Source organism: Peromyscus maniculatus, chromosome X (assembly GCF_049852395.1).
Source record: "Peromyscus maniculatus bairdii isolate BWxNUB_F1_BW_parent chromosome X, HU_Pman_BW_mat_3.1, whole genome shotgun sequence".
NCBI classification, from domain to species: domain Eukaryota; kingdom Metazoa; phylum Chordata; class Mammalia; order Rodentia; family Cricetidae; genus Peromyscus; species Peromyscus maniculatus.
Genome location: NC_134875.1, coordinates 71105326 through 71129798, shown reverse-complemented (window position 1 = coordinate 71129798; position 24473 = coordinate 71105326). Strand labels below are relative to the sequence as shown.

Here is a 24473-nt window from a genome sequence, read left to right as displayed (position 1 = left end):
AATTTTATCTAGGTTCCTTCACCATCTGGGTCCTATTGCCCTTTCTTCCTCTAAATGTTATTGCCTCAAGTATATGATAATATGTAACATTTTCATTGAACTTATCATGCTCTTTTCTCAATTTTCACATGCTAAGTTGACTAACTTGTTCCTTATTTATTGTCTTAGTCTTTATTACAAAAGATGCTAAAAATGCTTCCCACTCACTCATAACTGACAGAAAGTACTTTGAGAAAGAGTTTTACCTAATACAACTTGAAAATATTCTGAATGATAAGAATTAAGTCAGCATTTGTGATCTTTACCATGAGAGTTGTATGTTTCATACTGTGTTAATGAGGAACTTATGATTTTTTTCTCTTCTTTTTAATTAAGGAATTTTTTAATCATTTTACGTACCAACCACAGAACCCCCTCTCTTCCATCCTCACAACCCACAGCCTTGCCCCCAACTCACTTCCAATTCCCACCTCTGACATGGTAAGGCCTCCCATGGAGAGTCAGCAGACACTGTTACATTCAGTAGAGGCAGGTCCAAGCCCCTGCCCCTGCATCAAGGGTGTGCAAGGTGTCCATCCCACCATAGGTAGTGGGCTCCAAAAAGCCAGCTCATGCACCAGGGATGGATCATGATCCTACTGCCAGGGGTCCTTAAGCATATCAAGCTACACAACTGTCTCACTTATGCAGAGGACCTAGTCTAGTCTCATGGAGACCCCACAGCTGTTGGTATAAATTTCACGAGTTCTCACTAGCTTGGTTTGATTTTCTCTGCAGGTTTCTCCATTATGATCTTGATGCCCCTTGCTCACAGAATCCCTCATATCTCTCTTGGACTGGACTTTTAGATCTCAGCCTGGTGCTTGGCTATGGATCTCTGCATCTGCTTCCATCAGTTACTGGATGAAGGCTCTAGGATGACAGTTAGGATATTCACTGATCTGATTACTGGGGTAAGCCAGATCAGGAACCCTCTCCACTATTGCTAGTAGTCTAAGCTGGGGTCACCCTTGTGGATTTGTGGGAACTTCCCTAGCACCTAGTTTATCACTATCCCCATGATGTCTGCCTCCATCATGGCATATCTTTCATTGTTCTCCCACTCCTTTCCTGTTCCAGCTCCACCATTCTGTTCCCTCATGTTATCATCCCCCATCCCCTACACACTATTTGCCCCTCCTCATCCCCAGTTCACTCACAGAGATATCATCTATTTCTCATTCCCAGGACAATCCATGTGTCCCTCTAGGGGTCCTCCTTGTTAGCTAGCTTCTCTGGAACTAAAACTGAGAAGCTTCTGTAAGGAAAAAGATACAGTAAACTAGAGAAAATGACAGCCTACAGAACAGATAAAAGATCTTCACCACCCCCACATCTGACTGAAGGCCGATCTCCAAAATATATAAAGAATTCAACAAACTAGACATCAAAATACCAAACAATCCCATTAAAAGATGGACTATAGAGCTAAACAGAGGATTCTCAACAGAAGAAGCTCAAATAGCTGAAAGACATTTAAAGAATTGCTCAACATCCTTAGTCATCAGGGAAATGCAAGTCAAAATGACTCTGAGATACCATCTTATACCTGTCAGAATGGCTAAGATTAAAGACACTGATAATAGCTTGTGTTAGAGAGGACTCAGAGTAAGGGGAACACTCTGCCACTATTGGTGGAAGTGTAAACTTTTACAGCCATTTTGGAAATCAGTATGGCAGTTTCTCAGAAAATTGGGAATCAATCAACCTCAAGACTGAGCTATATCATTCTTGGGCAAATACCCAAGGAATCCTCAATTATGCCAGTAGGACACATGCTCACTTATGTTCACAGCAGTATTATTCATAATAGCCAGAACCTGGAAACAACCTAAATGCCCCTCAACCAATGAATGGATAAGAAAGTGTGATACATATATACAATTGAGTAATAATTAGAAGTAAAAAATAATGCCATCATGAAATTTGCAGGCAAGTGGATGTAACTAGAAGATATTGTTCTGAGTGACATAACCCAGACTCAGAAGGATAAACATGGTGTGTACTCACTCATAAGTGGATACTAGATGTAAGAAAAAGGACAACCAGACTATGTTCTTCTTTCGTTCACACAAATACAAATTCGTCAGGGCATCTGTACTGATTTGTAAAACGCAGAAAAAGCTCAAACTGATCTTTTTATAAGATCTTGAGTATTTTTGCATCAATGTTCATGAGGATATTTTGGTGATATTGTGTTCCCCAAAATATTGTGCACCCTAATAAATTTATCTGGGGTCAGAGAACAGAACAGCCACTAGATATAGAGGCCATAAAATGATGGCAGACACACTTGTAATCCTAGCATTCCAGAGTCAGAGATCAATCTGGATCTCTGTGAGTTCAAAGCCACACTGGAAACTGCTAGTCATGGTAATAAGAGCCCTTAATCCTAGGAAGTGATGGCAGGAAGCAGAAAGGTATTTAAGGCGTGAGGACAAGGAACTAGAGCTGGTTAAACTTTTAGGTTTTTAGCAGCAGTTCAGCTAAGATCCATTCGGATGAGGACACAGAGGTTTCCAGTCTGAGGAAACAATATCAGGTGAGGAACTGGTGTTGTGAGGTAGCTGTGATTTGTTCTGCTTCTCTGATTTTCCAGCTTTAACCCAATACCTAGCTTCAGGTTTGATTTTATTAATAAGACCTTTTAAGATTTGTGCTACTGGAGATTTGTCTGTAATTCTCTTTCTTTGTTTGGCTTGGGAATCAGAGTAATTGTAGACTCATAGAAGGAGTTTGGTAGCATTCCTTCTGTTTCCATTGTGTGGAACAATTTAAAGAGTATTGGTATTATCTCTTCTTTGAAGATCTGCTAGAATTAAGCATTGAAACCATCTGGTCCTGAGCTTTTTTTTTTTTTTTTTTTTTTTTTTGGTTGGGAGACTGTTAATGACTGTTTCTATTTCCTTAGGGGTTATTGCTCTATTTAAATAGTTTATCTGGTCTTGATTTAACATAAGTATGTGTTACCTATCCAGAAAATTATCCATTTTTTTTTTTTTACATTTTCCACTTTTGTGGAATACTGATTCTATGGATTCTCTCATTGTCAGTTGTTATGTCTCCCTTTTCATTTCTGATTTTGCTAATTTGGATACTGTCTCTGCCTTTTGATTAGTCTGGATAAGGGCTTGTCTATCTTGTTGATTTTCTCAAGAACCAACTTTTTGTTTCATTGATTCTTTGTATTGCTCTCTTTGTTTCTATTTTATTTATTTCAGCTCTCAATTTGATTATTTCCTGATGTCTATTCCTCCTGGATGACTGCTTCTTCTTGTTCTAGAGCTTTCAGGTGTGCTGTCACTAGTGTGAGATTTCTCCAACTTCTTTAGGTGGCCATTTAGTGCTATGAATTTTTCTCTTAGCACTGCTTTCATAGTGTCCCATAAGTTTGGGTATGTGGTGTCTTCATTTTCGTTGATCTCTAGGAAGATTTAATTTCTTTCTTTATTTCTTCCTTGACCCATTGGTGATTCAGTTGAGCATTATTCAGTTTCCATGAGATTGTAGGCTTTCTGTAATTTTTGTTGTTCTTGAAATCTAATTTTCAACCATGGTGGTCTGATAGAATACAGGAGGTTATTCCATTTTTTTTTTATCTGTTGAGATTTGTTTTGTGACTGAGTATGTGGTTGATTTTAAAGAAGGTTCCAAGGGTGCTGAGAAGAAGGTATATTCTTTTTTGTTAGGATGGAATATTCTGTAGATATAGATTAAGTCCATTTGAGTCATAACATCAGTTAAGTCCCTTATTTCTCTGTTAAGTTTCAATTTGGCAGATCTGTCCAATGTTGAGAGTGGCGTGTTGAAATCTCCCACTATTAATGTATGGGGTTTTATGTGTGATTTAAAGTTTAGTAATGTTTCTTTTACATATGTGGGTGCCCTTGTGTTTGGTGCATAAATGTTCAGAATTGAAACTTCATCTTGGTGGATCTTTCCTGTGATGAGTAAGTAATGTCCTTCTTGATCTCTTTTGATTGATTTTAGTTTGATGTCTATTTTATTGGATATTAGGATAGTTACACCAGATTTCTTCTTAAGACCATTTGATTGGAAAGACTTTTCCAAGCCTTTTATTCTGAGGTAGTATCTATCTTTGAAATTGAGGTGTGTTTTTTTCTATGCAGTAGAAAATGACAGTCTACAGAATGGGAAAAGATCTTCACCAACCCCACATCTGACAGAGGGGCTGTTATCCTGAATATATAAGGAACTTAAGAAATTAGATATCAAAATACCTAACAGTACAATTAAAAAATAGAGGTAAACAGATAATTCTCAACAGAAGAAACTCAAATGGCTGAAATACATTGAAAGAATTGCTCAACATCCTTAGTCATCAGGGAAATGCAAATCAAAATGACTCTGAGACACCATCATACACTGTCAGAATGGCTAAGATCAAAAACACTGATGACAGCTTATGTTGGAATGGATGTGGAGCAAGGGGAACATTCCTCCACTCTTGGTGGGAATGCAAACTTTTTTTTATTATTATTTAAGACCTTTATTAACAGGTGCTTGTAGTTTGTTGACTTTTTTTTTTGAAAAAATCAAGTTGTAAACTTTTATTACAAATTAAAAATGAAGTTCTTAAAAATCTCAACTTGACCAGATATGAAACAATTTAAAAACCATTAAAGGTGTATTGAGAAAAACCAGACCTTTTAAAAAAAAAAAAAACACGCATTTGTCATTACCAAAAAGAGACATCTTTGGGCTGGAGAGATGGCTCAGAGGTTAAGAGCACCGACTGCTCTTCCAGAGGACCCTGGTTCAATTCCCAGCACCCACATGGTGGCTCACAACCATCTGTAATGAGATCTGGCTACACAGAGAAACCCTGTCTTAAAAAAAAAAAAAAAAGAGAGACATCTTTAGGTAAAAATAATAAAAACCCCATGCTGCATAGATAATGCAGATAGTTCTAGTGTATCTGGTCAACGGGCAAAAAAGTAAGCACTTAAGGTCTTCAGCTCCAATCTTTGTTCATTTCTTATTGCTGGAATTTCATATCATTTCTTCTTGTTGGATGACCAAACCGGATGATGGTAGATATGGTAAGCCGGCATTTACTCAGCCCCGCCCTGCTCAGCCTCGGGAGCAGAAGAATTCTCAGCTGGTGGATCGGCTGCTTTTGTCTCTTTGCCATCTTGTGGTTTAGGGTTCTCTGGGCGTCTCCATCGGTAATTGAAGTTGTGGCGGTACCGACGTTGAGGTGGCTGCTGACCTTGGGTCTCGTCTCCTTGATTTTCCTTGTCCTCTTCATTGCCATTCTCTCTAGGCTGTCTTTGGCGAGGAGGGCCCCTGCGGAATCGTGGTCTGTAACCCCGATACATATTCTGTCTCACTGGTCTACCTTGCTCTTCTGCACCCTGGTTGTCAGCACCCTCCATCACTTCTCCTTGCATAGGAGGGTTGGAATACTGTGGTCTACGCACATAGGGTCTCCTCAAGTAGTAAGTTGGGAACCTTCACCTGCGATAGGGCCGGCATTGTTGGGCTTGGCCTTCAGGAGCGCTTTCCGACCCCTCGTTCTTTTCCCCACTCTCACTATTCTGGTAATTTTGTTGGTAATTGCATGGAGGACCCCTACGACGTGGATAGCGTCTATAATGGTTACGGTCTGCTGCGTATTTACTGCCTTGAACTGGAACTCCACCAGGTCCTGTACCATTTGCTGCCTCCACACCCTTTTCTCCTTCAACAACATCAAACTCCACAGTCTCTCCATCTCCTACACTGCGAAGGAACTTCCTGGGGTTATTCTTTATGGCAGTCTGGTGTACAAATACGTCTTCCTTGGTGTCATTCCTGTTGATGAAACTGTATCCATTCCTTACATTGAACCATTTTACTGTTCTCAAAACCTTCGTTGCGATGACCTTCTTGTCCCCACCGCCAATGTGAGGCCACCCGGGCCGCCACTCCCCGTGCCGCTGCGGCAGGGGCGGCGGGCAGCTGCTGGGTCTCAGCCTCACTGCTCATGGTTGCGGTGGTGGTGACTGGGGCTGGCGGCAACGGCTGCGGCTCCTCCCGGGGTGTGATGGTGACTAGGCCGGCGGCGGCGGTGGGGCTCTCAGGCTCTCTGGGGTCCGCTCTCCCAGGAATGCAAACTTGTACAACCACTTTGAAAATCAATATGGCGCTTTCTTAGAAAATTGGGAATCAATCTCCCCCAAGATCCAGCTATACCACTCTTGGGCATATACCCAAGAAATGCTCAATCATACCACAAGAGCACTTGCTCAGCTATGTTTATATCAGCATTGTTTGTAATAGCCAGAACCTGGAAACAACCTAGATGCCCTTAAACTGAGGAATGGATAAATAAATTGTATGTACTCACTCATAAGTGGATACTAGATGTAAAGCAGAGGATATCCAGATGGCAACTCACAACTCCAGGGAGGCTACCTAGTAAGGATGACTCTAAGAAAGAGACACAGGGATTGCTCAGCGACAGGGAAATGGATGAGATCTACATGAGCAAAGTTGGGGTGAGGGAGGGTAATGGATGGCAAGGGTGGGGGAAAGAGAGCTTAGGGGAGAGGGAGGTCCTAGCTGGATCAGGAACAGAGTGGGAGAATAAGGAAAGAGATACCATGATAAATGAAGACTCCATGAGAATAGGAAGAAGCAGAATGATGACTCCACCATACACTACTGGTAATGGTCAAGAGAAAGCCTTAGCTGAAATACTCTGGTGATCTGATGGCCAACCCCCTAACTGTCATGATAGAACCCTCATCCAGTGAATGATGGAAGCAGATGCAGAGATCCATAGCCAAGCACCAGGCTGAGATCTAAAAGTCCTGTCCAAGAGAGATAAGAGGGATTCTGTGAGCAAGGGGCATCAAGATCATAATGGGGAAACCTGCAGAGAAAATCAAACCAAGCTAGTGAGAACTCGTGAACTTTATACCAACAGCTGTGGGGGCTCCACAACACCTTAGGCTGTCTGTATACTGCAGATTTAGGGGTACTAAATAGTTAAGATTTAAATTTATAAATGGGTAAATAAGGTACAATTCTATAAAAATAAGTTAAAATATATAGTACCACCTTTAAATCTTGGTATAATGCAGATCTTATTACTTCTCTTTGATTAGATTCATTTTATTTATAGTAAATAAAATTTAAAAATTTTTGTCTTACTAAATAAAAACAATAAACATATATTGAGACTATTGGAGAAAGCAAAGAATAAATTCCCATGTGAAAAGCCACTGTTAGACCCTAGAAGCATATTCTCATGAATAGTTCCATCCATCTTTGATTGACACTTTAAAAAGTATTGTATGTTTTACAGGCAAATTTTTATAAAGTGACAACAAATATTTAATCAATAGACAAAATTACCCGACTATAAAGTTAAAGATATAAGTTAAGTGAACATCTTGACACATAATTAATCAGTGCTGTGAAGAAAAGAAAATAAGGGAAGGAAATTGTGACAGATAATTGGGTAGTGAATATTTAGTTAGGGCTCCAAACATAATGCAGAATATCTTTAATAGAAAATGTTGTTTTGTAGAACATCTTAGAAAGAATGACAAAATAATTGATCTCTCCTTATACCTGTTTTTATGCTATTCCAATTCCAATTCGTTAATCCCAGGAAGTAGCAAAAATATTCTATAACTGTGCTGTCAGTGTAAACTCATACAACTGGAAAGAGGGGGCTCTATTTTTTAAGAGTATTTAGCAGACTAATTTCATGACAACTAATGTTCATTCCATGTTATACTTTACTTACAATTTTTTATTGTTGAGAACTATTTTAATTACATGTCTCCCTTCCATTTCTGCCCACCCATGAAGACTTTCACACTCTCCTTTAAATTCATGGCCTCTTTTTTCATCAGTTGTTATGGCATGCATATTTGTATTTGTATATACATATATATTCCTAAATATACCCCGTTGAATCCATATAATATTATTTAGGTGTATGTTCTCAAGTCTGACTGCTTGGCACTACACACACACACACACACACAAAAAAAAAAAAAAAAAAAAAAAAACAGCTGTGCTCTTCCCGGTGGTGGGCCAAATTTCCCATTCCCAGCTTTATTCAGTTGCCTATAGTTGTTTGTGTAGGATTTGGATTGTACTGTCTTTCTTCCAGCCAGTTTGTCACTTTCATTTATGTCTTCCTTGTTTATATTATATTTGGGGAGTCATTTTGTGAGACTTTATGAGTATAGCTTCTGGTGTTACTAGAAGATACATTCTTACAGCAAAGTCCCTGATCCCCTGGCTCTTACAATCATCCCTCCCCCTCTTCTGCAGTATTCCCTGAGCCTTAGCTATGGAAGTGTTTTATGGTTGTCTCCAATGGAACTGGGCTCCATAGTTCTGTATATTGATTCCTTGTGGCTTTCTGTATTGACCTTTGTCTGCTGCAAGGATATGTTTCTTTGATATGGGTAAAGACTACACTTATCTCTAGGTATTAGGGCAAATATTTGTAGATTGCTGTTAGAAATAATCCTAGTTTAGTAAATTATTGATTATAAATTTTAAAATCGAACCATCAGCATGTTTTTTAAATAAACACTGTACTAGGGATTCAGAGACCACTATGATTTTTTAAAAAAATTATTCTCATAAAGATCTACTTCTGCCAGTGGAAACAGATATTTAAAGAAAATTGACAAAATACAGAAAGTATTGTAACAGAATTAGTGTGGAAGCACTGTTTTCTCCTATATGAACATTAGCTCTATGATGGCAAAAACATATCTGCTTATTTACTTACAAATTTCAGTCATCTAGAATAGTGTTTCCAATATTCATGACAGAGATATCATTCAATTGATAGAATAAACAAAGTTGGGAATATAATGAAAATCTATTATTTTGACATTGATTTTCAAAATACTTTTATTATCCTCCAGCGATTTTTCAAAATACTTTTATTCTTCTCTGATGATTTTAAGATGATAATATTCACCATTTTGTATCCAACATTCATTATATGTATGTTTTCTTCATTTCCCATATTAAAATTAGCTCTTAAGGTTATAAATCCAGAACCAAGGAATTTTCAGGGGAAAGATCAAATTCTATATATATCAGGAATTTAATCAAAGCATAATTTCATGACCAAGTTAAACATTTATATTTTATAGTACTTGGAATGGCTTCCTCAACAAATTATCTCAGTCCAATTTTATGAATATTAAAAATTAACAATAGAAAGAGATACACTTTACATGATAAGACAATTTTACATTAATGTAACTGTGAGTCACTTTATTCTGTTTATAATTATTGTCTTTATTCACAAGGGATATTTCTTCTTTTAATTTTGAAAATTAACATGTATGGAAGAGCACACATGTACTGTGATAATACCAGCTATATACTCAGCGACATGTCACACTCATGCTATTTTCCCTACTATAATCCATGGCAAACATGTAAAATAGAACATTCTTTTTACACAGTGTTAAGTATAAACAGAAGTATTAATTTTTATTCACCACTCATTGTTTTAAGCATCTGCAATTTTTCTTTTGACCATTTCTGACAGCAGCTAATTTATAATGTTCATTTTTATATTCTCATCACAGTTATCAAATCTTTAGACCTTGAGGAAAAGAAGCAAATTAAAGCTATTAACATGTTAGAGGATTGTTTGATTTACTCATTATGAATAAATCTGAGTCTAAGGAGCTCTTATAAGATGCCTACAGGGATTGAAAAGTTTGATTTGCATTGTCAGAAAAGCCAAGGACAATGAAGACAACCTTAATAAATCTTAAATGGCATTAAGAAATGTTGAATTCCAATTGGGCAAAACCACATCACAATCAATATCAATATGTTAATATGATTCTAAAGAATGAACACCTAAATGAGTATGCTGACAAGGCTTCAAAGTTCCTTGTGAGAATCATTGCCTTCAGTATTTCCTTTTTTAAAAAAGGAACTTTATATTTATCCCTTGTATTGGTTTTTAATCAACATATTTTTCCAATTTTGCAATCAGGTAAGGTTTCATGAAACTATGAATTACAAAATATTATCAAATGATGCTGATATATGGTCTTGTATTTGGGGGGAAAATATGGAAATTAAAATGTCATAATAAAATGACCAAGAGAGGAAGAAATGTCATATAGCTTGAAAACATTATATACAAGTACTTTGAAATGGCACCAACAAAAGAGTATATATGAATAAGGATACAAGTTGCTTTATAATAAACAAATAAAAGGTCCTGGGTAAAATTAGCCATTCTAGCAAACAGAATTTAAAATAATTTTGTATCTCTTTATTGGATGATTCTGCCTCATTTCTTAACATGGATGCAGGAGAGCTGCTAAATAAAATCAGGCATTTGGAAGAGGCTAGATTTAGATCATGGATCTTTCTCACTGTTCTGAAATTCAGAGCAAGTAAAAGCAGAAGCAAATGGTTCTGGTCAGTATTTGTTTTACTATATTAGGCCCACATGCATTTTCAATAATATTGTGAACTATTGTATGATCATTGTCATGTTAACTAAATGACAGAGGAATTTTATTTACATTTGACTTCTGAAGCAATAATTATATCAGTATCTCAATCTTCTGCATATGATACATTGCTTCACCACTTCAAAAATATTACTTTTCTTCATTATGACAACACATGGCAAAAGATTTAAACATGAAATTGTAAGCTTACATATTTACAATTCTGAAACTTCATACTGCTGCTGACACATTGTAGCATTAACTGATTTTCCATTAATTGTAATTTCTTATCTTAAATATTTCCCCCTAGATGTTGTTAATTAATTTTTCATTTTATTTTAATGCATTTTATCAAACACGGTTACTACAGTACATCATTGACACCAAGTATCATGAGAATGGGCCTCTTGGATACAAATCCATGACATTTAATAAACATGTATCCTATTTATACTGGAAATAATTTTCTTGTCTAGATTTAATATTCCATCCTGCAAAAGGATGTTGAAAATTAAATATGGCTCATGAAACTTGTCTGGCTTAAAGTTTCTTTTCTTTTTTTAATTTTATTTTATAATTTATTTAATTTTACATATCAGCCACAGATTCCCCTGTCATCCTTCCTCCTACCCGCCCTGCCTTCACCCTTAATCCACCCCCCATTCCCACCTCCTCCAGACAAGGTCTCCCCTGGGATTTCAGCTCAGCCTGGTAGATTCAGTTCAGGCAGGTCCAGTCCTCTCCTTCCTACAATAAGGGTGAACAAAGTGTCTCCGCATATGCCCTAGGTTCAAAAAAGCCAGCTCATATACTAAGGACAGGTCCCTGTCCCACTGCCTGGGGGCCTCCTAAATAGTTCAAGCTCATCAACTGCCACTTATCCAGAGGGCCTGATCCAGTTCCATGGGGGCTCCTCAGCTATTGGTTCACAGTTCATGTGTTTTTGCTAGTTTGGCTATTTGTCCCTGTGCTTTTTCCAATCATGGTCTCGATATTGCTTGCTCATATAATCCTGCCTCTCTCTCGCCAATTGGACTCCTGGAGCTCCACCTGGGGCTAGGATGTGGATCTCTGCATCTGCTTCCACCAGTCACTGGATGAGAGTTCTATCATGACAGTTAGGGTGTTGGCCATCCAATCACCAGAGTAGGTGAGCTCGGGTTTTCTCTTAACCATTGTCAGTAGTCTATTGTGGAGGTATCTTTGTGGATTTCTGGGGACCTCTCTAGCACTTTGCTTCTTCCTATTCTCATGTGGTCTTCATTTATCATGGTATCTCTTTCCTTATTCTCTCACTCTGTTCCTGATCCAGCTGGGACCTCCCGCTAAGCTCTCTTCCCCCCGACCCTTGCCCTCCATTACCACCCCCCACCTCACATCCAGTTTGCTCATGTAGATCTCATCCATTTCTCTGTCATTGGGAGAACCCTGTGTCTTTCTTAGGGTCCTCTTTACTAGGTAGCCTCCCTGGAGTTGTGAGTTGCACTCTGGTTATCCTCTGCTTTACATCTTGTATCCACTTATGAGTGAGTATATACCATGTTTGTCTTTCTTAGTCTGGGTTACCTCACTCAGGATGATATTTTCTAGATCCATCCATTTGCCTGCAAACCTCATGATATCATTGTTTTTCTCTGCTGAGTAGTACACCATTGTGTATATGTACCACAATTTATTTATCCATTCTTCAGTTGAAGGGCAGCTAGGTTGTTTTCAGGTTCTGGCTATTACAAATAATGCTGCTATGAACATAGTTGAGCATGTGTCCTTGTGGAATGATTGAGCATTCCTTGGGTATATGCCCAAGAGTGGTATCACTGGGTCTTGAGGGAGATTGATTCCCAATTTTCTAAGAAAGCACCATATTGATTTCCAAAGTGGTTGTACAAGTTTGCATTCCCACCAACAGTGGAGGAGTGTTCTCCTTGCTCCACATCCTTAGTACTTGGATGGGAGACTAACTTTTCTATATTTTATTTTTATCAATTATATCTATGTGAATGTGTATGAGTCTTTATGTGGGTATGCTCACCTTAGTCCAAGTGCCCATGAAAGCCAAACACCTTGCATCCACCAGAGCAGGAGTTAGGCAGATGTGAACCATTGGACATGGGCACTGGAAATGTAACTTTAATTGTCTTCAAGAGCATCAGGATATTAAAGCTCTGAGCTATCTCTTTATCCCACTAAATGTTTCTTAGAATCAGAGTTACTGGTGGGATTTATTTGGTTGTTCGCAAGTTACCTTTCAGAGTAGCATCATGTCTCCAATGGCAGGAAAACTATTGCTCATTTTAATGTCACTCCACATAAATTACATGCAATTTTCTGAATTCATAAGTAAATAAAAATGGAAGTGAATCCAATGGCAAAAATTAGCATAGTTATTTAAAGATGATTGTTTGGGAATATTACTTTAGCTATGGAAAGTTGTGTTATGTTTGTTTATATTACAGGTTATTACTTTAACTATGTAAAGTTGTGTTACATTTGTTTATGCTGCATTTGTTTAACAATGTAAATATGCATTGCGTTTATTTATGCTGCATTTGTTTAACAATGTAAAGATGTCTTGTTTGTATGCCCAAGGCACTGCATTTTCTTAATAAAAAGGTGAATAGCCAATAGCTAAGCAATATAGGGATAGCCAGGAAATCATGGCTCCAAAGAGAAGGAGAGAACAAGAAGGGGGAGAACAAAGGAGAAAGAGAGGGAGATACCCTGGGTCATCTCAAACCAGCAGCTGCCAGCCCACTAGACATGGAGTAGGACATATACAATGAACGAAATGTAAAAAGTCCCAAGGCAAAACATAGATGAATAGAAACAGGTTAATATAAATTATAAAATCGGGTGGGACAAGCATATAAGGCTGAGTTTTCAAAACTAATAATAAGTCTTTATGTCATGATTTGGGAACTGATCGGCGGCCTGCAATAAAGCCTGCTACAGTTAGTTTCTTTTTATCAAAGTATTTTTCTATCTAATTAATGTTCTTTTTGTGAGGCTTGTGACTCTAAGTGAATAATTGATTTCAATTACTTATGGGGGATTCAAATATTTTATCACTAAAGAATATGGAACCACTCTCAACATGTATCTTGAAAATCCTTGACAAGCACAGAACATTTTTCTATGAAAACAATTAGAATTTCTATTTTTTTAAATATGAATATATACAGTTTCTATGGAAATTCAAATAATTTCATATGAAATAAATCACAGAATAATACTGATCTTGTAAAAAACATTTTACTTTATGAATAAGGTAGTTTGCTAAATATGTTAATTCCTTTAAAATTAAGCGTAAATTTGTATCTGCAAGCATTTTATGTTAATATTATTACAGGTGTGATGCCATGCAAATTGTACATTTTGAAATTAGAATGTTCTTTTCAATGTAAGCCACCTTTAAGTGCCCTTTATCAATATAATTGAAAATTAAACAATTTTAATTATAGAATATTACTCTGATTCAAGTAAAACATTCACAACGCATGAGTTAAAAAAAAAAACAAATTTGTACAACTTTTTTACTAATTTAAAAGTTTTTTAGATGTGGATAAAGCTACACAACTTCTGTTTCTTTTGTTTCATTTTGTGTGTGTGTGTGTGTATGTGTGTGTACTTATGTATGGCAATATTTTATTTTGTACTAAAATGTTAATTGTATGTTAATAAAGAAAGTTGCCCAGGGATCAGAGCTATTAGAGCCATAGCAAGAGCATGGCGGTGGTGGCACATGCCTTTAATCTCAATACCATAGAAGACATGGAAGTCTCTACAGACAGGCAGTGAAGAGGCAGTCATGTGTTTGGGTTTACAGCCAATGAGAAAGCAGAACAGAAAGTCTATATAAAGTCAAACAGATAGGAAGTAGCTCTCTTTCAAAGAGGTCTCTTGGCGGAAGAGCTAGCTGCAGCAGGAAGGGTAAGGCTCTTAGCTCTGATCTCTTGGCTTTCTTCTTTGCATTGGTTCTGTGTTTATTATTTAACAAGACAGTTGGTTACATCTACATTTGGCACCCAATGTGCCAAGAATCCATTAAAAACCGCTTGATTTGGCTTGGCAGAAGGGTCCAGTTTCCAACTGTCAACTACTGTCAACAACTCAGGCCAGCCCTGCTCAAGCGGGAAAATGTGGCTGGATTTAAGCTTTTAGTAGCTATGCTTTCTTGCTCTCTCTCTCTCTCTCTCTCTCTCTCTCTCTCTCTCTCTCTCTCTCTCTCCACACCTTGGAGACTAGGTGGCTGGTTTGAAATTCCCTCGGATTTCTACTGTTCTATGCAGACTTGGTAAGTCACTTAACATCAGATATTTTAAAGGAAACTATTTAAAAGAGAAATTTTTTCCACCTTAAAATAAAAGTGGGTTTTATGTGTACATTGGAAGAAAATTGGGCTTTGATTGAAATTTTAGGCAGTCTGACAATTAAACAACTATATGAGAAGATCAGTATTGTTGGAATTATGCAGTTTATTACTATGCTTATCCTCATTTTACTATTTAAAAAGATAGTCAATTTAAGTGCCAGGATGCAGAGTTAGAAAAACTTGTTAAACCTATAAAAATTCAGACAGAAGGAATTAACAGTGAAGTTGTTTCAAGATTGGATCATAAGGTCACAGAAAGAAAGCCTGTTTTCACATAGTCACCTTTAATTTGTCCGGTAACCATACAGCAGTTGCCTAATCAAATGGCTACACAAAATATTTGGGCTCCAATTGAAATGTTAGATTTACAAAGGTTTAAGGATGCAATAGTATTCAATGGCATGTATTCCCCCATATGTAAAGCAAATGTTAAACTCTTGGTCAACATATAATAGGATTATACCACAGGACTGGCAGTAGCTGGCACAGGCTGTTCTTGAACCCAGTCAAAGACTTCAGTGGTTAACTTGGTTCAAGGATGAAGCTAAAAACATAGAAAAACAATGGAGGGATAAAGGAATACAAATCTGCCAGGATCAGCTTATTGGAGAAGGCCAATATGATTCAATACAAACACAATGTTTATATGATGACCAAACCCTAATTCTATGTTGAACGGTAGCCTTGAATTCATGGGACAGAATTGAGGAACCAGAAAAAACACTGAGTCATTTACAAAGTTTATACAAGACCCAAAAGAATCTTTCAAAGATTTTTTTTTTTTACAAAGACTGGCTTCAGCAGTTGAGAGAATGGTCTCAGATTCAGAAGCTAGTAAGATAATAATTGAATCTTTGGCCTTTGAGAATGCAAATGCAGCGTGCAAAAGAATAATCAGGCCATTAAAGGCAAGATCTACACCTTTGGAAGATTGGATGAGAGACACAGTTAATGTTGAGTCTCATGACCATGATGATATGTGGGTAGGAGAAGCAATTTCAAAAGGTTTGAGGAATGTTAGATGTTTTGGATGTGGAAAGCAAGGACATTTGAAAAGGGACTGTAAACAGGTCATTCCTAGAAATAATGTTTCTTCAAGGAACAATGGTAACAGAATGCCCCTTCCTTCTGGAGTATGCAGAAGTTGTGGTAAGGGAAAATACTGGATTAACGAATGTAAATCAACAAGGGACAGACAAAGTAATCCTTTGCCTCAGGCTTTGGGAAACTCCCAGAGGGGCCTCATGCAGGCCCTCATAGCAAATCCAGTTCAAACCTTTCCTGCAGTCGTAGAGGAAACCCCTACTCAGAGCAATTAAATAACCAAATGCCTATTGGAAAAATCATGCTGGTCAGGATGATGAAATAGAGAGAATAGGAAATTCAGGAGAAAACATAAAGAAAAAAATTTGGCAAACTTCTATTAATGAACAAAGATCAAAATTAATGATAAAAATAAATGGTGTTTTGTTGTCTGGTCTGGTAGACACAGGTGTGGACATTACCATAATTGCACCAGAATTTTGGCATTCAACGTGGCCTCTTCAGGAAGTAAACGTTCAACTGTTAGGAATTGGGACATTATCTCAGGTGAAATAGAATGCAAAATGGCTTAAATGTATAGGTCCAGAAGGACAGAGAGGAAACTTAAAACCATATGTGGCTAACATAGCTATGAACCTGTGGGGTCAAGAGTTGTTGCAACAATGGAATACTCAGATTAACATTCCTCCAATCTCAGAAACATCATAAACTGCTGTGGGATATTCTGTAGGTCCTGTGGGAGCCCATTCTCAGGTTCTTTGTGGCGTTACCCAGCAGGTCCGTATAGAGGATGATTAGGACCATGGGCCTGAGTGCAGGTGTTTGAGATAGTCTGCACTTGGCTGTGCTGGGGGATGGTCTGTATGTCAAGTTGCTCTGATTGGTTAATAAATAAAACCTGATCGGCCGTGGCTAGGCAGGATAAAAGGACAGAAAGGCAGAAGGAGACGCTGCAGCCGCCGCAATGACCAGAGAGGCTGCAGCCGCCGCCATGACCAGCAGCATGTGAAGACGCCAGTAAGCCACCAACCACATGGCAAGGTATAGATGTATGGAAATGGATCAATTTAAGATAAAAGCACAGTTAGCAAGATAAGGACAGTTGGCAGGAAGCCTGCCACGGCCATACGGTTTGAAAGCAATATAAGTGTCTGTGTTTACTTGGTTGGGTCTGAGCGGCTGTGGGACTGGCGGGTGACAGAGATTTGTCCTGACTGTGGGCGAGGCGGAAAAATCAAGCTACAATAAACTAGCACATGTTTCTGAGAGAAATATTAGAAGGCATTATTCTGAGTGGTCACCAGCCATCCATATTATACAAGAACAGGGCACAACAACTGATGATCTTCCAAAGACACCAACCTCTCTACTTTTAAAATGGTTAACAGACAAGCCTGTATGGGTTCAGCAATGGCCCTTAACAACAGAGAAACTCCAGGCTTTAGAAGAGCTGGTAGAACAGTTAAATGATCAGCATATTGAAGAATCATCCAGCCCTTGAAATTCCACTGCATTTGTTACTAAAAAGAAATCTGGTAAATGGAGAATGGTAACAGACCTTAGAACAATTAACAAAGTAATTCAGTCAATGGGCTCTCTACAAGTTGGAATTCCTTTGCCTACTCTATTACCAAAAGGATGGCCTCTCATAGTTATTGATTTAAAAGACTGTTTCTTTTCAATACCCTTACCAGAAAAAGACAGAGAAAGATTTGCCTTCATGGTGCCTACTTACAATAATTCTCAACCAGTTAAAAGATTTCAATGGAGTGTCTTCCCACAGGGAATGTTGAGCAGCCCAACCCTGTGCCAATATTTTGTACAACAGCCATTGGAAGTGATACATAAAAATTTCCTAAATCTATAATTTATCATTATATGGATGATATTTTACTAGCTGATTCAAATGCAGATAGTTTAGAAAGAATATTTGAAGAAGTAAAGAAAATTTTGCCTTGCTGGGGATTACAAATTGCTCATGAAAAGATACAAAGAGGAGATTCTATTAATTATTTTGGATATAAAATAGAGCTACAAAAAATTAGACCCCAAAAGGTGCAAATTAGGAGAGATCGACTACAGACTCTTAATGACTTTCTATGAATATTTGGAGACATTTCTCATTTACAAACCATTGTTGGGGTAAAAATTGATCAACTGAATAATTTGTCCAAAACCTTAGAAGGTGACAAGGACTTAAACAGTCCAAGAGAATTATCACCTGAAGCTGAGAAAAAATTCGCCTTGGTAGAAAAGAAAGTACATGAAGGGCATGTGGATCATATTGATCCAAAGCTGGATTGCATGTTGGTTATTTTACCTTCTAGGCATTCTCCTACAGGAATATTAATGCAGAGGGAAGATACTATATTGGAATGGATATTTTTACCAAATAAACCAAATAAAAAATTAAAAACTTATGTGGAAAAAATCTCTGACTTGATTTAGAAAGGAAAATTAACACTTTGACAATTAGCAGGAATAGACCCAGCAGAAATTGTCGTACCTTTACCTAAGGAGGACATTGAAAAATTATGGATAGAAAGTGAACCTTGGCAAAGATCTTGCAGTAATTTTTTGGGAGAAATTAACAGCAAATATCAAAAAAGATATAATTCATCTTATAAAGAGAGCTAATTGGATCTTGCCTCTAATTATTTGGGGAAAAAAAAAACCTTATCTAGAGTTCCTACATTTTATACAGATGCCAACAAACAAGGAAAGGCAGGTTACAAATCAGAAAATTTAAGTAAAGTGGTTCAAAATCCTTATAATTGAGTTCAAAAATCAGAATTATATGCTATTCTGTTGGGATTAATAGATTTTTCAGAACCTTTCAACATAGTAACTGACTCTCAGTATGCTGAAAGTGTGGTATTACATATTGAGACTGCAGAACTGATCCCTGATGCTTCAGAATTGACTTCACTATTTATTCAGTTACAAGATACAATCAGGAAAAGGAGTCACCCTTTATATATAACTCACATCTGATCCCATACTGGTCTGCCAGGCCCTCTATCACAAGACAATGATGAGATTGATAAATTATTGATAGGAAATGTGCTGGATGCCTTAAAATTTCATAAAAAAAACATATCAACAGTAAAGGTTTAAAAAAGGTTTTCCATAACCTGGCAACAAGCCAAAGAAATAATAAAGAAATGTCCTACTTGTTCCTTCTACAATCAAACACCATTACCAATAGGATGTAACCCAAAGGGTACTCAGAGGAATGAAATGTGACAGGTGAACGTGTTTCAATCTGCAGAATTTGGAAAATTGAAATATGTACATCACACCATCGATACTTATTCAGGATTACAGTTGGTAACTGCTTTCAGTTCTGAAAAAGCTAATTCTGTAATCATTCATTTGCTAGAAGTTATGGCCATCATGGGTATATGTGCACAAATCAAAACTGACAATGCTCCATCATATGTCTCTGTTAAAATGAAACATTTTTTTTGTTTATTACAATATAAAGCATATTACAGGTATACCACATAATCCTACAGGTCAAGCACTTATAGAAAGATCAAACAGAACTCAAAAGGACATGCTAAATAAACAGAAAGAGGTAACAAAAAAACCCAGAAATAGATTGCATAATGCTCCATTAAATTTAAATTTTCTTAATGCCAATGAGAAAGGTACAACAGCTGCAGATAGACATTGGATAATAGATAAAACTACAAAATTAAATCAGCCTATATACTTTAAGGATGTGCTGACCTCAGAATGGAAACCAGGGTATGTATTACATTGGGGAGGAGGTTTTGCTTTTGTTTCTACAGGAGAAGATAAGCTGTGGGTACCATCAAAATTGATTAAGGTTCAATTTAAACAAGAGAGACCTCTTAATTAGAGGAGATGTTAGTTCATCAACCAGCATGAACATCCAATTTAAACTAACTTATACCAGTAACACATGCCTTTTCATTTAATCAGATAATAACTTGCCAAAAAGGAACATCCCCAAAATTAGTCTTGGGGAAAGGTTTTTGTTTTTGTCTTTTAGGAGAATGAAGGTTAAAGAATCTGAAGAACACAGGACAAATGAGACAACTGAAGGAAAAGGACAAATCATCTATCCCAGAAAATAGTGAAATGGCATATGGGTATATCATCTAAAAATTCTTTATAAGTCTTTCTAAATGTTTGTTTCTGTTCTTCTCTAAAGAAATTTAACACTATTGGTATTCTAATAGTCCCAGTTCAATTAAAATTTAAAGCTGACTTTGGAGTTGGAGAATGGCTCTCTCCTTCTTTAAACTCAAGAATGTGTTAAAAGGAAAATGCAATCTCCTGTATCATGCCAGAATAAAAGAGCCATCTTCTGCTATGGGACAGGAGAAAAGCCAAATTAATTAAGGGACTATAATATTACTAATGTCAACTCTTTGATTCTATTATGTATCTTTAACAATTTCTTAAAGCATAAATTTTATATCAAAATTTACAAGATATATATATATATATATGTATATATATATATATATATATATATATATATATATATATTAAACTTGTTAAGAATTGAATGGTCATATAGAGTACTAACTAATTCTAGAAAAAAGGCTTCAGTTAGCTGCAAATATTTGTCTTTGTGTTTGAGTCTCTTATCAGTTTTCTGCTGGAAATCACAGCCAGGCCTAACATCAACTGAAGTCTCCAGGAAGAAGATGGGGCCCACAACAACAACAACAATTCCACATGAACAATAATAATATCATTGAGCTGACAAACATCATCTGCAGATCAACTTTGAACTACAAGGTGCTCTGAGCAATTTTGAGATGATTAGCTGAGATGATTCAATCTCAAAGACTACTTGAATAAGGACTTGAGATAATCCCTGAACTTTGGCATTATACACAGACTGGTTAATAATGAAGGATATAGTTACCTTTCCTAGAATTTGACTATTAACCTAAAATTTTCCTTTCAGGATAAAGATAACTTCGCCCATACCCAGCAGGAAGCAATTTTAAGAATACAATGCCCACATTCCCAAAGAGGTGGGGTAGGGTGTGTGGTTTTTTTTATCTTTTTAATGGGTTTTGGGTCTGGGATAATTTTCATTGTTTATGGGGGTTGGTTACAAGTTGTTGTCAAGGGTTAGGAAAAAGGCTAAGCAAAGGAGATTAGATTTAAGGCTCTTGTTTTAAAAAAGGAAAGAAAGAAAGAAAAGAAAAGAAAATGACAATTACTAGTTTTTTAAATACTTTACATTGGATTGGATTGTTTTATATTGTATACAAATTATATATATTAAAATTGATATTGTTAGAAAATACTATATGTATATTTCTAATTGTACTTATACCATTCATTTAACAATGTAATACAATTTTCTTGAATGTTACTATTACCAACTATTAGGATATAAAGAAATGAAAGTTAGTAATTAGACATTAAAGTAGAACTTCTAGTCATATTAGACATGTTTTAAAAATTGAGCAGATATATTTTAGATAGACAGGTCATCTTCAAACCTATCAGAGATCCACAGAATATGGCATTTAAAATATTTTAATAATTTAGAAAATTTTTCTTTTTTGAGACATGTCGGCTCCTGGCAGTACCAATCTACTTCAGAGAAAATATGGGCATTGAAGAAACTGCATATGGAGTTAACTTTCATTGTGGCAAAAGTTAGCCATTGGAAAACAAAGTATCCTCGAATCAACTGCTGATAAACAGGACAGACAGGACACGAAACAAAGGACTACTGATTCTTGCCAAACCAAGTGTGGTTAGGGCTTTATCAAAAGGCATCTTCTGAGGCCAGGACAATATGGCACCATCCCTGAAGTGGCCTTCGCAATCCAGAAAAGGTACAGTGCCCTTTTTTTCGAATAGAGCTTAATAGGCAGTGGGCTGATGGCTTCTGTTGTGCAATGGAACAACAGCTGAAATCTCATGCCTCTCAATAGTAGACTGACATTTAATAGAGTGATGTGTAGAAGAATGGGATGCTGAGGAGAAGCCATATATACACAGCCAAGAAGAATGGACAGGTGAATTCAAAAACTGTCAACAATTTCCAGAATTTAAAATCCTGAATCAGCCCAGCTCCCATCCTGCCCCCGACTTCCCTCCTGGACCAGAGGTAAGTATCCGGGTGCAACCCTGACCCCATCCCTGGGCACCAGTCACTCCGGGAAGACCTGCCCAACTTGGCCCCAGGTTCTGGCCACCGGGCAGGTCCCCTTCTAGCCCCACCAGGAGGGATCCCCTTTTCCAAACCCCTGGCAGCCCCTGCAATCTCCACGCCCTGCCCCCACGCCCATCCGACCGAGTCCCCAGCCACTTCCTGAGACTTAGAGACCGGCCCCCAGCTCCCATCCTGCCCCCAACTTCTCTTCTGGACCAGAGAGTTGGACAAGAGAACTCCCTTTTGGACAAGAGAGAGAGACTTCCTGAATCTGTCAGCTCTTTCTGAAACAAGTACACTGATAAGACCAAGAAGGAACCACAAGGAGATGGGCAGACGTCAAGGCAGAAGTACATACAACAAAATGAAGAGCAATACAGCAACACCAGAACCTAGTCCACCTCCAACATCTAGACCTGAACACCAAAAATTGGAAGAAGCAGAAGAAAGTAGCCTTATGAGTAACTTCATGAAGAAGGTAGAGGCTTGTGTAGATGTAGTGGGTAGCCATTCCAGCTTGGTTCTGGAAGTTCCAACCCCCATTGAGACTCTGGCAACTGTCACGCCTACGAGGCGGGGCGAGGGGAGGTGCCGCGGACCGGAAAGCTGGATGGGTCAGTGCTCTCTCTGGGTGCTCTCTCGGTGCCGGGACGCTTACTGGTGCAGATTGACTGTGCAGAGCTCTGGAGAACACCACTGGACTGCGTTACACCTTCCCCAGACCCTGCGACCTACCCATTACTTAATTTGTGAGTTATGCCATTAAATAAATATCCTTTTAACTACGTGGAGTGGCCAAAATAATTTCTCCAATATCTGGCGCTCACGTGGGGCAAACTCCAAAGGCCTGGGCAGCTCCCGCCGTCTCCTCCCTAGCTGGCGGGTACCTAAACCCGCCTGCAAAGTTCCATATAACCAGGGAACACCTACACGGTTCCATTCCCGAAAAAGGGAGCAGCTAGTCCGATCTCAATTCCCTAGCTTAGCCCCAGACCAGGGAAAGAGGCAGAAGAGTGCTAGCTCCGATTTCTGCCATCTCCGCCATTTCCACCATCTCCCTCCGACTCCAGCCAAGATCGCCAGCAGGCCCTGTTTTGGAGCTGTACCAATGCCACCTGCTGGCTGAAAAGTGCTACTACACGCCCCCAATCCCACGAAAGGTAAGCATATTGTTTCAAGTAAAGGTACTTGATAATTTTACACCTTAAAATTGACTAACAAATTTTGAGTAATTCGTGTAATATGGCCGACAACATTACCTCACAAGAATTTAAAAATCTTTTTGCCTGTATGATGAATGACATCTTCCTGGAAATATACGACATTCCTAAGGCATATCTGGGCTATACCATCATGGCATTCATCATAATAATTCACACAGTGTTCAAACACTGGTTTAAGAACAAAGATGAGTCATTATTGGGACTGATACAGGCTTTAAAAGATAGCAATGAAGGCTTACAGAAAAAGATTCTCTCTCTGGAATCTGCTTTCAAAGATAGCAATGAAGGCTTAGAGAAAAAGATTCTCTCTCTGGAATCTGCTTTCAAAGATAGCAATGAAAGCTTAGAGAAAAAGATTCTCTCTCTGGAATCTGCTTTCAAAGATAGCAATGAAGGCTTAGAGAAAAAGATTCTTTCTCTAGAATCTGCTAATCAGGATTTACAAAACAGGCTTGTACCCAAAATTGATTTTATTGATAATAAATATGAATATTTAATGGATAGAACACTAACTCTCCAGAGTGAAGTTGTGGCTACTCAGACAGTATATAAGGAAGAAAGATTATCGTTAATTGATAGGATAAGGTCCATGGAATCATGTGTTTCTGAGGAACATAAAAACTTCTATGATTCTATGAGAAATATGGAGTCCCTTGCAAGAGAGGAGGTTCACTCCCTAGAACAGACCCTAGGTGGTCGTTTGCAAGTCCTAGAAGAAACTCTCAGTAAACATGACAAGGGAACTAATAAGCAGAAGGTCAAGGCCATAGAGGTTGTAACATCTCCAAATGGCTCTCATACAATGGCTTATCCTGTTATTGTCCATGAGAAGCCAGCAGATGACACACACCCCAAGCCATATATGACATATACATTACAACCAATTTCAACAAGGGACTTTAAAAATATAAAGGAAGCAGTAGTTACGTATGGGATACAATCCACATATGTAAAACAGATGTTAAATTCGTGGTCTACCTCACATAGAATCATTCCAGATGACTGGCATCAGTTAATTTCAGCTGTTCTAGAATATAGTCAGCAGTTACAGTGGAAAAGCTGGTTGAGAGAAGAGGCAAAAAATTTAGAACAACAAGGTAAAATCAGAGGTTTTGTGATCTCCCAAGATCAAATACTTGGTGAGGGATGTTTTGCTGACAGGA

The 24473-nt window shown here is 37.8% G+C and overlaps 1 pseudogene; it reads right to left on the bottom strand.

Moving 5' to 3' along the window:
- Nucleotides 1–4918: 4918 nt before the first annotated feature.
- LOC102926714 (Y-box-binding protein 1-like) overlaps nt 4919–24473 on the bottom strand; it is a 105364-nt pseudogene continuing 85809 nt past the window's right edge.